The sequence below is a fragment of the Pyrus communis genome, chromosome 11 (genome assembly GCF_963583255.1).
Source record: "Pyrus communis chromosome 11, drPyrComm1.1, whole genome shotgun sequence".
NCBI classification, from domain to species: domain Eukaryota; kingdom Viridiplantae; phylum Streptophyta; class Magnoliopsida; order Rosales; family Rosaceae; genus Pyrus; species Pyrus communis.
The window spans coordinates 16,731,871-16,748,044 of record NC_084813.1 but is presented as its reverse complement, the minus strand read 5'-3'; positions in this window follow the sequence as shown (position 1 = coordinate 16,748,044).

The window sequence follows — 16,174 nt, the reverse complement described above, 5'->3', positions numbered from 1 at the left end:
TTTGTTGATTTAAAGCAATGAGAAAATATTTATTTTCTTTCTCCAGTAAATTGAGTAATATTTTAACCCGGCTTCATGAAAGGAAAAATAAAGAATAAAAGAGAAATGAAAGTGAAAATAAAAAAGGCCAAAAAATTCAGGCAGTCCAATTCAACCTTAACTAAGATCACTTTCGTCATTGTATTTAGAGTTTGATTAACGACATATATGGCAAGGAATAGAAGTTTGTGGTAGCAGATGTGTATGTCTAAAGTACATCTATCAAGCTTTTAAGAGTTGAATGAATCCCTAAAATGATATGGCTCAACAATTAAAGATGTGCACCATGAGTTTTTAAAGGCAAAACCCTAATTACACCAGGTGTATAATTATGGCAGATATATGAATATGACGCATATTACCCTTTCGACTATTGTATGGCTTGGAAAACTTAATCATGGCCGAGAAGAGGAGAGAAACTTAGCTAGACCGGTTTCATACCCCCTCCCTCTCTATCCCTCCTCTTGTAGAGGTCATGAACTCGTGACATGCAAGTTTTTCTCGGATAAGAGAGCCTTCATGGGCAAATATTTAGGAATTGCAAGGGTTTTGCACTTACGGTAGAAACTTAATTCAATGGCTTGTAGTGCCATTTAGCAAAAAACTTTACCAGCAATGCAAGGCATCCTAGTGTTTGGAGTCACTTCTGTGGTAGTAAGGAAAATAAATATGGGGGGAGCAGGACATGGATGGAGAGGTTTTACCGTCTCTTCAGGTTCTTGATCTTAGTCATAATTTACTTAGAGGAGAAATACCACTGCAGTTTGGAGAACTGGAAAAATTAGAAGCAGTGTATTTGTCGCACAATGCTCTCTGGTTCCTTCCCATCCGTTTTTGGTAAAATGTTACACTTGACGCTATTGATTTATCCTAAAATCAACTGGAGGGTCCTCTTGCAAACATCGAAGCCTTCAACGAGGCTCCAATTGAGGATTTAGAGAATAATAAAGGCTTCTTTGGTAATGCCACTGGCCTGAAGGTGTGCCAATCTACCCTAAGAAACAGGAAAACGAACAACAATAATACCACTCTGATTGCAGCCCTTGTTTCAGGAGATCTGTTTCTTGGGTTCATTGTAGTTGTGATTCTCTACATTCACCTCCCTCGCCAGATTGCAAAAGAACAGACAATGCCAAGAGAATTACAAACCAAAGATCTCTACACAGTTTGGAGCTTTGATGGAAGATTAGTGTATGAGGACAATGTTGAAGCTATAAAGGAAAATGACTAGGAACATTGTGTAGGAACAGGGGGCCATGCAAGTGTTTACAAAGCTAAGGTGCAAACAGGCCAGATTATTGCAGAGAAGAAACTTCACACGCTACCAGGGTGGGATAGAAAACCCGAAGGCTTTTGAGAGTGAGATTCGTGCACTCTCAGGAATCTGCCATCGCAAGATTGTGAAGCTGTATGGCTGTGTGCACATCCACGGCAGTCATTCTTGGTTTACCAGTTTCTGGAAGGAGGAAGCTTAGAAGGGTTACTAAGCAGTGACAAAGAAGCAACTATGTTTGAATGGATTTCAAGGATAAATCTGGTCAGAAGTGTGGTGAGCGCTTTATCCTACATGCACCATGATTGCTTGCCTCCAATTGTTCATCAAGACACGTCAAGCAAGAATATCTTGATGGATTTAGAGCATGCTGCTTATGTCTCCGATTTTGGCACAGCTAGAATATTGAAGCCTTACTCTTCCAAATGGACTTCATTTGCAGGCACATTTGGATACACTGCTCCAGGTAGTTATTTCTTATTGTTATAATTTGTCACAATAAGCATATAATATCTGAGTGCAATAACAGTTGCACCCATACGTTTTTGTTTACTATGAAACGGAGTTTTGAATTGTTTTGTCGGGTTTGCAGAGTTTGCTTACACAATGGAAGTGAATGAAAAATCTGATGTCTATAGCTCTGGAGTGTTAACTTTGGAAGTGATCATGGGAAAGCATCCGAGAGATCTCATGATCTCAGTTCTCTCCTCGACAATATCAACTGTGCTTAATACACCATTGACGGACATTTTGGACCAAAGGCTTTCACCTCCAAGAGATCAAATTGCAGAGAAAGTGACGTTTCTTGTGAAGCTTGCATTTTCATGCTTGCCAACCCACAATCTCGGTCTACCAAGCAACAGGTTTCCCAGGAGCTAACAAATATTTCAAGGGCACCTTTACCGCTCTCATTTGACAAGGTTACCTTGGGGCTTCTTGTTAACAATGCTTAATTTCCTCAGTATCTGCATCAAATATTTTCCACAAATTTAAGATTGTGTATCCAAATTTCGCTCTCTCTGACTGTATAGTAATTTCTCTCAATATACCGTTGTTTATATATGGCTATTGTCTGTTTAGTCTCTTCCAGCTACATTATTGATTAAAAGTTTGTAACCTGTTCTAAAACTAGTTCACCTGTCCAATCATTTTGATGGTTTTACCATTTTAGGCAATGAGATAAACGTTCTCTTGGTCACTTGGGGTGTCTTTGAGATGATACAGTAGTTGATAGCTGTGAGTGAATCAGTCATTTTTAATGTCCACCGGGATTGCGGTTTTGTTTTAGCTTTGTATAATCGTGATACTATATGATGCTTTTACCATTGGCATTGCATAAGTTTTATCTGGTCCCATAGGGTCACAGGGTTAACTTAGTTGTTCGGTTGATGTCTACGAGAAAATTGTTTTATCCTTGTTGTTTAGAAATAATTTTCGATTTTGATCAGAAAGATTGTCAATTTTTGTGGATAATTTTAGTTATTTTCAATTTTATGGTGTTGAGCACAGTAGCAGCATCCTTTCTTTCACTATAATTTTAGCTTTGTATATGCTTTCTTCAGATGCTTACTGAAAACCGACATAGTGAAAAGGATTTAAGATTAACAGTTGATCTCATTTTCTTTTAAACAGTTTGATTCGGATTTGATTTAAAGAGGAAACAGTGGTTCTGAGCATTTCGTCTCTTGACTTCCTAAGGTTCATTGTTTCTTGTTATCAGACGTAGAAAGGTCGACATATAAAAGATAAATACAGCAAAGGTCATCAACTGTTTAGAAACTTTACCTATACTGACAATCTCAATATTGCCTTGTTGACAAGTGACCTAGAACAAGACAATGATTGTTACTCTTGTGTTTGCATGGGATAAGCTTTTGTTTCTCCCTTTTGATATTGTTAGGAAATAGAAAGGAATTAGAAATATGCAAGTTAAAAAGGAACAAATTCTATTAAATAAGTTTACAACTAATGAATCTAAAGCTTGCATGTGACAACCCGTCCCTAATTTTACGATTTTATAAATTTTAAAAGTGTGAGTTGACAAAATGCCCTTAGAAGAGAGACTGTTGACTTTTTGTGACTGTCTCTTCGTGACACGTACGAGCTATTATTTTACCATATTCTTGAAGTACTCGACAGTACCAACGCATAGGCACACGTGGAAATGAATTTAGAGTTATGACGAAGATTTTACAAACTATGGAGTGTGATGGGCGTTTTGGTAAATTCACGTTATGGGAGATATTTTTCTGTAATTTCATTGGTGACTTTGAGTTGTGTGCCATGTGGGGCCCACACCCCACTCTTTCCCACTATCCCGTGTCTCCCAATCCCTAGAAATCCCATTTTTTTTCAACTCTCCACTCATTTGCTGCCACCTCATCTCTCCTTCCCTCATTTCACTCTCTCATATCTCTCAACTCCGTCTCATCTCTCTCTGCAAGTGCACAAAAATCGGACCATACCACCCTCGCCGTTTCGGCAAGCACCACCACCACAAACGTTGGCTAGTCATGCACCACCGCCGACTGCCATGATTTCCTCTCCCTCATCCCTCACCTCTCCTTCTCGCCCGTTCTCCTCTTCTATGCAATTATGCAGACATTACCACGATGGAGCATTGTTGTCTTCCGTCGAAACCATCAAAACCAGACCTCTAGACTCGAAGAGAGATCACCATTGTTGTCATTCAGTCAGTTCAGTGTACCCTGGTTCAAGATGTGGCTGCACAGTGGCTCTGGCCACTGTTCATCGTCTCCTTCAGCGAAACTTCATTTTTTCAACAAATGTGAACCTCGAAAACCCCAAGTTCTTCGTATATCATATTTTGTAGTACGATTAGGGTTACTTTGAGGGATTTTGGTGACGTTTGGATGCAGAAAACACCCTTAGAAATTAACCCAACTTTTTGGTGAGAGATCCGGTGGCTTCGAGCAGCTTTTCGCCTAATTCTAGCACAGAAGGACCCTATGTTGGTATATTTCTCTTCCTTTCCTTTCGAGCTTCAAATTGGTATATTAGATTGCTAGTTTTAGTTGAGTTTCGAAGCTAGGTGGAGCCGGGAACGTTTCTCGGTCAAGTTTCTTGGGTTTTGGTGGTTGCAGTGGCAACTGGCCGAAGAAGAAGAAAAAGAAAAAAAAAAGGGGGGGAAGCCTAGGTCTGCGACCCAGATCCGGCCCAACTTGGTTCTAAAATGCATGGACATTTACAAAATTTTATCAGAAACCCTCCTAAGCTAATTTTGACATCCCGAATCCATTTAGGAAAATTTCACAATTTTAACGTAGTTGATCGCCCGGGCGTCTCAGTTGACTTTTTAGGGTTGACTGTTGACTTTTTACAAAATTTGCCAGCGCACTCCGTTTTCCCAAATTAATTGTCTTAGTGGAGTTTACTAATGGATCCCAATATTATGCCTAGGTGCGATTACTATTGAAGACTTCGACCATCCTAGGTCGCACTTTTTACAAAATTTGCCAACGCACTCCGTTTTCCCAAATTTAATTGTCGTGGTGGAGTTTTACTAATGGATCCCAATATTATGCTTAGGTGTGATTACTATTGGAGACTTCGACTATCCTAGTTCAAACGACTGCGACCTTGTAAATATCTGTGAGTGGGTCTTTTCTTTTAAATATTATACATTTATTTTGTTTCCATTTATATGATTGAAAAGAATTTCTTTCGTATGTCTAGATTAGTCTAATGTTTATAAAAATTAGCGAAACAACAAAATTTACGAAATTATCCTAAATCCTATGGGATGCATAAGTATGCGTACTTTTGTGGGATTTTAATTATGGCCATGATTAATATTTATGGAATAGTATTATGTCGACGTAAATTATTGATTTATCGCTGTATGATTTTATTTACGTTATCAGCTCGTTGTTGCTGCATTGGTGTTAGTACTCGCCCGGACTAGGGCTAGTCTTTCACTTCTATGTTCACGTTGCCCTATACGCTCATTGTGGATCCATTGTAGGTGCTAGTCCTATCTTAGATTGCTATAGGCAATTAGGACTCGTATGTGATGCGCATAGCACTAGTCTTCACATTTTCCACATCACTACATATTATGACTTCGTCACCTTCCTAGTGTTGGCCTGCACAGCTCGATTTGGAGTCCAGGTGAACATTCTGGGTCGGGGTGTGTCAGTTTGGTGTTAGAGTATAAGTTTGGGTAGTATTGAGTTCATCACACACGTGATGTAAGCATTCTCGGCTCTTAAGCCTAATTTTCGAATCTTGCCACCTCGTCGAGCATGAAAAATGTATTAGCTTTTTCTAAGTTATGGGCTACTTAGACGACTTATCGACCTTATAGAAGAGCATTGTGGCGACCGCCTCAATATTTTAAATAAGAACCTCTCTGCCAAGGAAAATTCCGATTTGGATTAAGTTGATGGTCCTGATGTAGGGCTAATGTATCAGTAGTTATGCACCACCGGAGATTTACTCATCAATCCCACTACTACTATCTAATCATTATTACCAACCTTTTCTAGTTAGGAAATCAGAAATAACTTTGATTCCTTGACAGTACCCGTTAGAATACCACCTATCAGAATTCCTATGAAGTTTACTTTTCGTCGAAATTTTCGGAAATGTCTTGAGTGTAGATGTGGTGCTAAAGTGGTAGCACTTGATGGAAGAACATCTCGGGGATAATCACCTTTAGTCCCCGACTTTACAAATCTTTCAAGCGTATTCAAAATTTTGGATCTTCAGGAGGAAGATTGATTTCCATTTAAGTCTATTCTAAAGTACGTTATTAGCAAATCCTTTTTCCGACCTTAGGACATTTCAACCAAAACTAGTTCCCATAATTCTTTTTGATGTTGTACTCATCATTTCGATGAGTATAGGCATGAGAGTACTAGTTGTTATACCTTCGGGTAGTAGAAATTCTAGAAGTAAAAATCAATTTTCCCTAGAATTAATGAAACCACCTTATATGACCAATTCCTTACCAATCATCCGAAACCATCCACCCGAGCGAGCTCTAACCTGTAATCAGCCTACGGTGACGCTACTTATTGACGATATTGTCCAATATCTAGAAGTTGTAAACTAGTGTTCAGGTGGTATGATTTCTGATACCAGACACATGTACTAGTATATGGGAGTGATACCTTAAGCCAGAATGCCGATTCACAGTTTCAAGGTAACGAACAATATCAAAATATTATATGTGTGTTAATTAGCGGCGTGACTGATAGACTAATTAACAGTGACTACCTGAGCCGAAGAAATTAAAATTGTGAAAACTTAGGAGCAAGTTTTACAAGTTAAATTCTCGTTGTAAGAGCGAAACTGAGTACTGAGAAAGTTGTGAAGGCCTTTAGTACGTGGGTAGTGACATGAAGTAGTATGGCATGTTTCGAGGATGTATATCTCTGGCGTCATTTCTCAAAATTTTTACTTAGGATACCACTGAAGTGGGAAGTTGAATACACCATTGAGCTACTTTCTTGTATTACACTAATTTTCCTTACGCCTTTTTGAATGACTCCTTTGACATTGAGAAAACTTAGTTTTGAAAGCTTACCGATTAGGAATTTACCCAACCAAACACTTTATCTTAAGGAACCTCAAACCTAGTCAAGAAGACATAAGACTAAACCTTAGGATTGTACCTAGATTTTAGCAACTCAATCGGGTGACAATTAAAATCGTTAATACCCATACTTCAAATTGATGGTCTACCCGACCAACTTTTGTAACCCGAGTTTTCTTCCATAGCCTGACGAATTCATAATAGTCTTATCGACGACTTTCTCATCTACCTCGGCAGTGAGACCAACTTCTCTAAACATTGATAGTTAGCTTTATACCAAATTCTTCAAATGTTAAACTTGTTTAGAACAAGTACTTTTCTTGGGAGACGTGCTTTCAGTGGACAATATTTTTTTCTTTTTTCCAAAAGCTTGTAGCGGAAGAAAGTTGAAATTCTTACAAAGTGTTGTGAAATGCGAGATATCTTTGGCCTTATCGATTTTTATCGGCAGTTTGTTAGCGATTTTTCAGCAGTAGCATTTTCCTTCCAAGTTGACCGCAGAAAGTTAGTTTAAGTTGTGATGTTAGTTATGAATAAAATTTCTGTCAACTAAAGTGTTGTCTCTTCTCGAGCTTTATTCTTATACATTTCGATGGCATCGATAATTTCGAAATCCATGATGACGTTTTCTCCAGACGTTTTTTCTGTGCTGATGCTGCATGATGAAGTATCGTTTATGCCTCCCAAAGGGTAGAACCGTATGAAATAAATCATCTTACTCATAACCTTGCATCAACAATTATCATTCTTAGTTGAAAAGCCGAATGACACTTCTTTATGGTGAAACGTGTCCAAAATCTTCACCAACCTACAAACTTCTCAAATACACCTTTGCTTGAAAAGAGATAAATTTCTGACAGCAACAATGGAAGAACCAAATCAACGTCTACGATTGCACTAGCGTGTATCACCCTGGTTGTGCAAACGTAATTACTGTTTACCACAGCAAAAGACATATCTACCCTTGAACATTTGTAGCCTTTCTTATCCCATTCCAGCTGGAGTTCACAAGCAATGATTTGATGTTATTTTCGAATTATCAAGAAATCGTTCGAGTGGTTATAATCACTTCCTGTATACGAATGGAGTTGGGAAATATCATCATAAACTCCCGATACGAGGTATCTTGTACATGTGGAGATTATGATGATGTTTCGATGATTATAGATCGATTTGACAAGTCAATTCACTTTCCGTTGGTCCAGATGGACAATATTTTAGATCTTTTGGTAAAATTGCTCATTCTTGAATTTATCAGATTTTCTGACGTTTCGATCAACATTTACTCTGATGTGATTCCATATTCACCTCTTGGTGTTGGAAGGCATTCCAATCAACCTTGAATACATGTCTACCCTATTGAACTTCGTATTGTTCTGAAGCAAAAAAATCGTTAAGAAAAATCGCTCGGATATCTAATTTTTAGTTTTGACCATTAATGCTTCAATCACCCAACAAATACTCTGCTAAATGAATTTTACTGTTGGTGATTAAATCTTTTGGAAGCTACCATTGTAGCAAGATGTCATACATTCACTCTAGTTACCTTGTATCCTAAATTTGATGGACTTGTTTTGACCCTCAAATTCTTCAGTGTTTCTTTAGCCTTCTCGACATAGTTCTTGCTAAATTTGAGAGAAATTCACTATGAATCTGCTCGCCAAGTTGTTGTGAACTACATTGTTCGGCTACATGGTGTGCATGATGCTATTGTATCTCACTATGTTGTGCGTTTTACTTCCAAGTCTTTGGCAGTCTTCTTGAAGGTCATGTGTACTAAGTTCATATCAGTACCATACATTTCACCCTTAGACTAACGGTTAGTCTGAACGAGCTACTCAGACCTTAGTGGGCATTTTGTCTGTTCTACAATTAGAATGGTTTTAACATATAGTTGTCTTTATTTTAGTTGCATGTAACTACAGTTACAATTTTGGTTTTGGGTATGACACTGTTGAGATGTAGTATGAAGATTTTATGCATAGCATATAGTTGACAAAGGAGTATTACGAATAGGTATTTGAATAATTGAGATTACTATTTAGGAAATTGTGTGCTATTTGCGTTGTTGCCCCAGAAGGTAGTACGTGAGCGCGGTCGAGGCGCTAATCAAACGATTTATATGTATTTTCCAATGAGGGGCAATATGGTAATATTGCACCCTCGGGAATTTGTTTCTTGTTTATCAAGACAACAGTGAGTTATAGATATCGTGGGCTGCAGACAGTAATATCGATAACTTATTCGTTGTGTTCGTTAAGCAAGTGGACAAGTAGGTCATTTTACGTTAGCATTTTTAGTTATTTATTTATTGTTTGGGCTTGACCCAAAGATACTGCACTTATTCTTAGAGTATGTGACCCTACGAGTGCGTAGGTGAAATTTTTCTATGTTCAGTTTTGATTTCAGTACCAACTATTTCTACGTTATTGTATATACGTATTTTGACATAATGTTTTTATATATCTAGTTTTGACCTGGGATGACGTCAAGTCCGCATGGCCCTTATGGGCTGGGCCACACACGTGCTACAATGGCAATTACAATGGGAAGCAAGGCTGTAAGGCGGAGTGATGTTTTTATAAAAGTATTATATTTTGGTATTGTATTCAAGGAGAATGAAAGTTTGAGTTTGGAGGCATGAAAGAGGAATCATTGCAATCCGATCGCGACGGAATGACATTCTCTTTGATGCAACCAATCTAACTTGATTTCTTCTTTATATATATTTTCTTTCTATCTTATGCATTTTATGTACAACAACTTATTTCAAATTTCGGGGACGAATTTTTTTTAAGGTAGGTAGATTGTGACAACCCGTCCCTAATTTTACAATTTTATAAATTTTAGAAGTTGACCAAAATGCCCTTAGAAGAGAGATTGTTGACTTTCTATGACCATCTATTCGTGACGCGTATGAGTTATTATTTTACTGTATTCTCGAAGTACTTGACAATACGAACGCATAGGCGTAAACAGAATTGAATTTGGACTTACGACAAAGATTTTACAAACTATGAAGCATGATGGGTGTTTTGGTAAATTCACATTAAGGGAGATATTTTTTAGTATTTTCATTGGTGACTTTGAGCTGTGTGCCATGTGGGGCCCACATCCCACTCTTTCCCTCTCTCCCATGTCTCCTAATCTCCATAAATCCTTTTTTTTTTTTTCAAATCTCTACTCATTTGTTGCCACCTCATCTCTCATTCCCTCATTTCACTCTCTCATCTCTCATCTCTCAGCTCCATCTCCTCTCTTTCTCTGCAAGTGCAGAGAAATCATACCATACCACCCTCGCCATTCCAGCGAGCACCACCACCATGAACCTAGGCTAGTCAGAAACTGCGCCAACTGCCATGATTTCCTCTCCCTCATCCCTCACCTTTCTCTCTCTATCGCCCGTTATTCTCTTCTCTGCAGTTGTGCAGACATTACCACGATAGACCATCGTTGTCTTCCGTCAAAACCATTGAAACTAGACCATTAACCTTGAAGAGAGATCACATTCGTCGTCATCCAGTCAGTTCAGTACACCCTGGTTTAAGATGTGGTTGCACAGTGGCTCTGGCCATTGTTCATCGTCTCCTTTGGCGAAACTTCATTTTTCTGACAAAGGTGAACCTCGAAAACCCCAAATTCTTCGAAGATCATGTTTTGTAGTACGATTAGGGTAAATTTGAGGGATTTGGTGATGTTTGAATGCTGAAAACACCCCTAGAAATTAACCCAGTTTTCTAGTGAGAGATCCAAGGGTTTCAAGCCGTTTTCCGGCCAATTCCAGCCATGTTGGCATATTTCTCTTCCGCTCATTTTGAACTTCAAATTGGTATATTAGATTGCTAGTTTTAGTTAAGTTTCGAAGCTAGGTGGAGCTGGGAATGTTTCCTGGCCAAGTTTATCGGGTTCGCAATTGCAGTGGCAACCGGCCGAAGAAGAAGAAGAAGAAGAAGAAGAAGAAGAAGAAGAAAAGGGGGGAAGCCAGGTCCGCAACCTAGATCCGAATCCGAACCCAAGATCTGGCCTGACCAGGTTCTAAAGTGCATATGGAATATTCCAGAATATTCCTTAAATATTCCCTAGAATATTATTTGTGTTGACTTTTACGAAATTTTCTCGGAAACCCTCACAGGCTATTTTCAACATCCCGAGTCCATTTTGACATTCATTTAGGAAAATTCCAAAGTTTTAACCTAGTTGACCACCATGGTGTCTCAGTTGACTTTTTAGGGTTGACCGTTGACTTCTTTGTTGACTTTTTACAAAATTTGTCGGGAACCCTTCGTAGCGTATTTTGACGCCGTGATTCCAAATCCGCACTTCGTTTTCCCAAATTTAATTGTCTTAATGGAGTTTTACTAATGGGTCCCAATATTATGCTTAGGTGCGATTACTATCGGAGACTTTGGCTATCCTAGTTTCGAACGATTGCGACCTCGCAAGTATTTATGAGTGGGTCTTTGCTTTTAAATATTATATATCTATTTATTTTCCATTTATATGATTGAAAAGAATTTCTTACGTATGCCTAGATTAGTCTAATGTTCATAAAAATTAGTGAAACGACGTAATTTACAAAATTATCCTAAATCCTACGGGATGCACAAGTATGCGTACTTTTGTGGGATTTTAATTATGGCCATGATTAATATTTATAGAATAGTATTATGTTGACATAAATTATTGATTTACCGATGTATGATTTTATTTACGTTATTAGTACTCGCCCAGGTCAGGGCTAGTCTTTCACGTGTATGTTCACATCGCACCATACACTCACTTTGGATCCATTGCAGGTGCCAGTCTAGTCCTAGATTGCTATAGGCAATTAGGACTCGTAGGTGATGCGCATAGCGCCAGTCTTCACGTGATTGTAGTACTATAGAGTATATTATTATTACATCTAGTCCTATTGATAGGAGCATATTTATACGACTTAGTTAGCTTGTTTTCTTGCATTTAATTAGCTAAACTATGTTAATTATAGTGTTTAAAGTTATTTTCGTGCAATTTCAGGTTTTAGTGTCAAAGTATGCAAAAAGAAGCAATTTGGAGCATTCTAGAGCATTTTTGGGCCAAGATTGGATAGTGCAAGCATGGAGGCATGAGGATGGACGAATTTGAAGGCTTGAATTCAGTTAGGGAGCTGCAAGGGGGCCTAAAAAAACCTTATTTCTAGAAGGCTTTATCTATTCACACATGGTGCCTAATTTCTAGCTTGTCTCCTAGCCGTCCTAGCTTGTCTCCTAGCCGTCCTAGCTTGTCACTAGCCGTCCTACCTTGTCTACTAGCCATCCTAGCTTGTCACTAGCCGTCCTACCTTGTCTCCTAGCCGTCACTAGCCGTCCTAGCTTGTCTCCTAGCCGTCCTAGCTTGTCACTAGCCGTCCTACCTTGTCTCCTAGCCGTCCTATCTTGTCTCCTACCTTGTCCAAGCTACACACATATATCCTTTAAGTGTTTCATGTATAGAATTTCTGGTACAAAAAACCTTTTGGTTTCAACTAAGTTCAAAACCTTTCCTAGCCCTATAAATAAGGCTTTGCAGCAAGGCACTTGGGGGATCACTTATTCACCCAATTTTCGTCCATTCATCTAGCCACACCACTCTACACATCCTAAAATCCTAGAAACACAATTCCAACCAAACACCACACCTTGCCGTGCCTATCCTCCATCCAATTCCATAATCCCTGATCCTAAAACACATCCTAACCATCCCATCCACCTTTGTGCCGTAGCAAGGAGAAAGAAGGAAGGACTCTTGGATGCTCAAGCTTCGTCGTTGGTGCATTCTAGGTGTAATTCGTTTTATGATTTCAATGTTTAATTTATTTTCCTTTCATTTTGCTATGAACATGAGTGGCTAAACCCCTATTGGTTAGGGGTGATTTCGAAGCCATAACTATGTGTGCAAGTTGATTTGATAAATTCCAGTTATGAGTTCTTGAATCGTGAATGCAATTGGCTTAACTATGCGAGTAATAACGTATTTGTGTTTGTTAATTAGGGGTCGACACTTAATTGGCTTGCATGAATATGATGCTAGAATATAAGTTTGTTTCACATAATTGTCACACACTTATATTCACAAGTAGTGAAGATTGCTAGTCACAATCGCGTTAAGTTCAATTCCTAGCATAAGTGTCATGATGTCATAGTCACAAGTGCTTTGTTAATGCTTATAGTTTTCATTGAACGTAATGATCTTTGATTGTATCTTTATTATGATGTCATGTAAGGAACTTTTGAAGAATGCTTTGGGTTGTCGTATGATGTCATCCAATTCAATAACACAAGGAAAACTTGAGAATTAACTAGTGATGTCACGGTTAATTTGGGGCATTGTCATTCATAATTCTATGAAGGAATAACTGGAAATCGAGTCATTTGCATACTTGTCATGTGTGGAGAAAGAACCCTCTAACTAGTTTCTCATCATTCTATTTCATCAAAATCGGTTTTAGAATCTGTTTTGTTTCCAAGTTTCTGTTTTAATTTTAAATTCGTCAAAACCAATCCCCCATTTATTTTAAAGTGTTAGATTAGTTAGAAATACATTTAGTTTGTGTTTTTAAGAGTCTTGAGTCAAGTTACAACTTAATTTTCGTCCAAATTTGTGTTTGTACTCAAAACTGCCCAGAAAGTGGTTTTTAGGCAGATTTGAGTGTGTTTGTGCTGTTTTGAGTCTTTTAGTTTGTTTGAGTGTTTTAAATTTTAGGTTTGCATTCATTAAGTCTAGTTTAGTGTTTTAAACTTTGTTTTTATGTTTCTAAGTCATTTTAGAGGTTTTAGCAAGCCCTCCTAATCCCCGGTCTAGAACGATCCCTACTTGCATCCTTACTACAATTTGACAACAAGAGGGTTTAATTTGTGTGCTTATATATTTCGCATCAAATTTTTGGCGCCGTTGCCGGGGATTAGCAACTTTGCTAATCCCTTGGTTCTTTTCTTTTTGGTTTAGTTGTTTTCGTTTTAGTTTCTAACTTAGTGTTGTTTTCTTTGTTTGTTGTTACTTTTGATATTTGATTTAGTTCTCTTTCTTTGATTTTAGGTACTAGAGAAGTAAGATATGGATTTTGCTAGCATTCAAGCTCAATTGGCAAATCTTACTTCTCAATTGTCGCCGTATGCCGAAAAGACCACAATGCAGAGTGTCCCTACATTTGGTGCTTCATATAGGCAAGGATTTCAAGCCAATCAATGTCCACAAAGAGATTGGAGGGATCATTCAAACTCTATGTGGTGGGAAGCTCAACAAGTTCAACGTGAAGCATATTGGCAGCCATATGAGGAGTTCTATTCAAGACCTATGCAGCCACCACAACTTCATATGCAATATGCTCAATTAAATTCAAGTTCGTCAATAGATTATAATCAAATGCTTAATGAATTAAATTCTTTGGTGCAGGGGTCACAAAATCAAGCCAATGAGGCTCAACAAGAAGCATATTGGCAACCATATGAGGAGTTCTATACAACACCTATGCAGCCACCACAACCTCCCCCACAACAATTCCAATCAAGTTCAAGTATGTCCATGGATAATGATAAAAAATTTCAATTACTAACCTCTTTGACGCAAGACGAACAAAGTCAAGACAAGAAGTTGGGTAAATTGGAGGAGCAAATTGGGTAGATTATGGAGTTCATGAAACAAATTCAAGAGCAAAGTGAACTCTCCAACTCAACTATTGAAAACTCGAAGGAAGATTTTGAAATCCATAATGCTATCACTTTGTGAAGTGTTATGGAGGTTGGAGCTGACCTAAAAATGTCCAAACATAGCCTAGAAGTGGATGAGGAGCTGCTAATTGAGGAGGAGGAAGAAGACATGCACACGACAAGGGTAGAACAACCCTTGCCGCAGCCCCCTAAGCCCTCTAAACCACCCACCACAAGTAAGGACGTCCCAATTCCATGTTATTCTGATGTTATTCCACCCAATGTCCCTTTTCCTAGCAGGTTTTTGATTCCCAACCAAGAAGAGAGTAAAAAGGACATCGTGGAAGCCTTCCCAAAGGTGCAAAATGCTATTCCAATTCTTGGTGCAACACAGCAAGTTTTAGATGGTGTTGAATTCTTCAAAGGATTTTGTACACCAAGAAGAATGATTCAAGAGAAGGTAGTGGCTGGAGAAGATGTAGAAGGCATCAAAGAGGACATATTTGAAACCACAAAACCCAAAGAAGTTGAATTTGATGACATTGGACAAGTCATAACCATCACATGCAATCTGGCCAAGTCCAATATCCCTGAAACTTTCAAAGGAGTGGTGTTTGTCATTGAGTTCTTGTCGGACAAAACAAGTAAGTCATCTTCTCCAAATTCCATTACATTTTATACTAACTTGCTGATTTTGATGAATCAGGCACCTACACTAGAATTCAAACCAATGCCGGTTCACTTCAAGTATCACCTTCCATTCAAGGATCAATTCCATGCCGTGGGACCTAGGGAAGTTTGAATGGAAGCCTCGTCCGGCTGCAAGACGTTAAAGCAAGCGCTTCGTGGGAGGCAACCCATGCATTCAAATAAGGAAATCTAGGAATTGCTCTAACAACCAGATTTGAGTTTCTAAACCCTTTTCTTTGCTGCACTTATTTTTACCATCTTTGCCATGTTTAGTTCATTGTTGTTTGATTGTTTTCTGTGAGTTTATGCTTGAAACATTGAGGACAATGTTTGATTTAAGTGTGGGGGGGGGGGGGTAACTAAGTGTTTTTTATGCAAATTCGTGGGATTTTATCACCCTTAACTTAGAGACTTGTTCCTTGCTGTTTTTAAGTGTTTTTAAGCAGTTTTGGTGTGTTTTAGTGTGTTTTGAAGTAAAAATCCGAAAATCACATAAAAATTTGAAAAATGGCTTTGAAAAACCCCAAAAGAGTCGTTTTTGTGTGTTTGTTTGTGTTTTAGGTACCTTCCAACACAATGATGAGGATTTGGTTTGTAATTTCATGGCTGTTAAAGTAAGTTACAAACATGGATGAAAGTTTGATATGCTCTTTGGTTTATGCTTAGTTGTAATTATAGTTCATGAATTCACATGTAATCAAAAGAAAAATTAGTTTTTGTAACATGCTTGAAGGAAGAAACTCAAACTAACGCTACAACCCTGAGAGACTTGAGCTTTTAATGTTCTTTGGAGAGTTAATAATCTGTGCATTTGTTGTCTTCTAAAGTCGTTGCATGATCTCATTATTCTTTGCTTGGTTACTACTTAGAAGGCGTTTCATCATTTAGTTCCAAATACTAGAACTCATGCCCATTTCATTCAAAGTATAAAATTGATTAGCATAACAC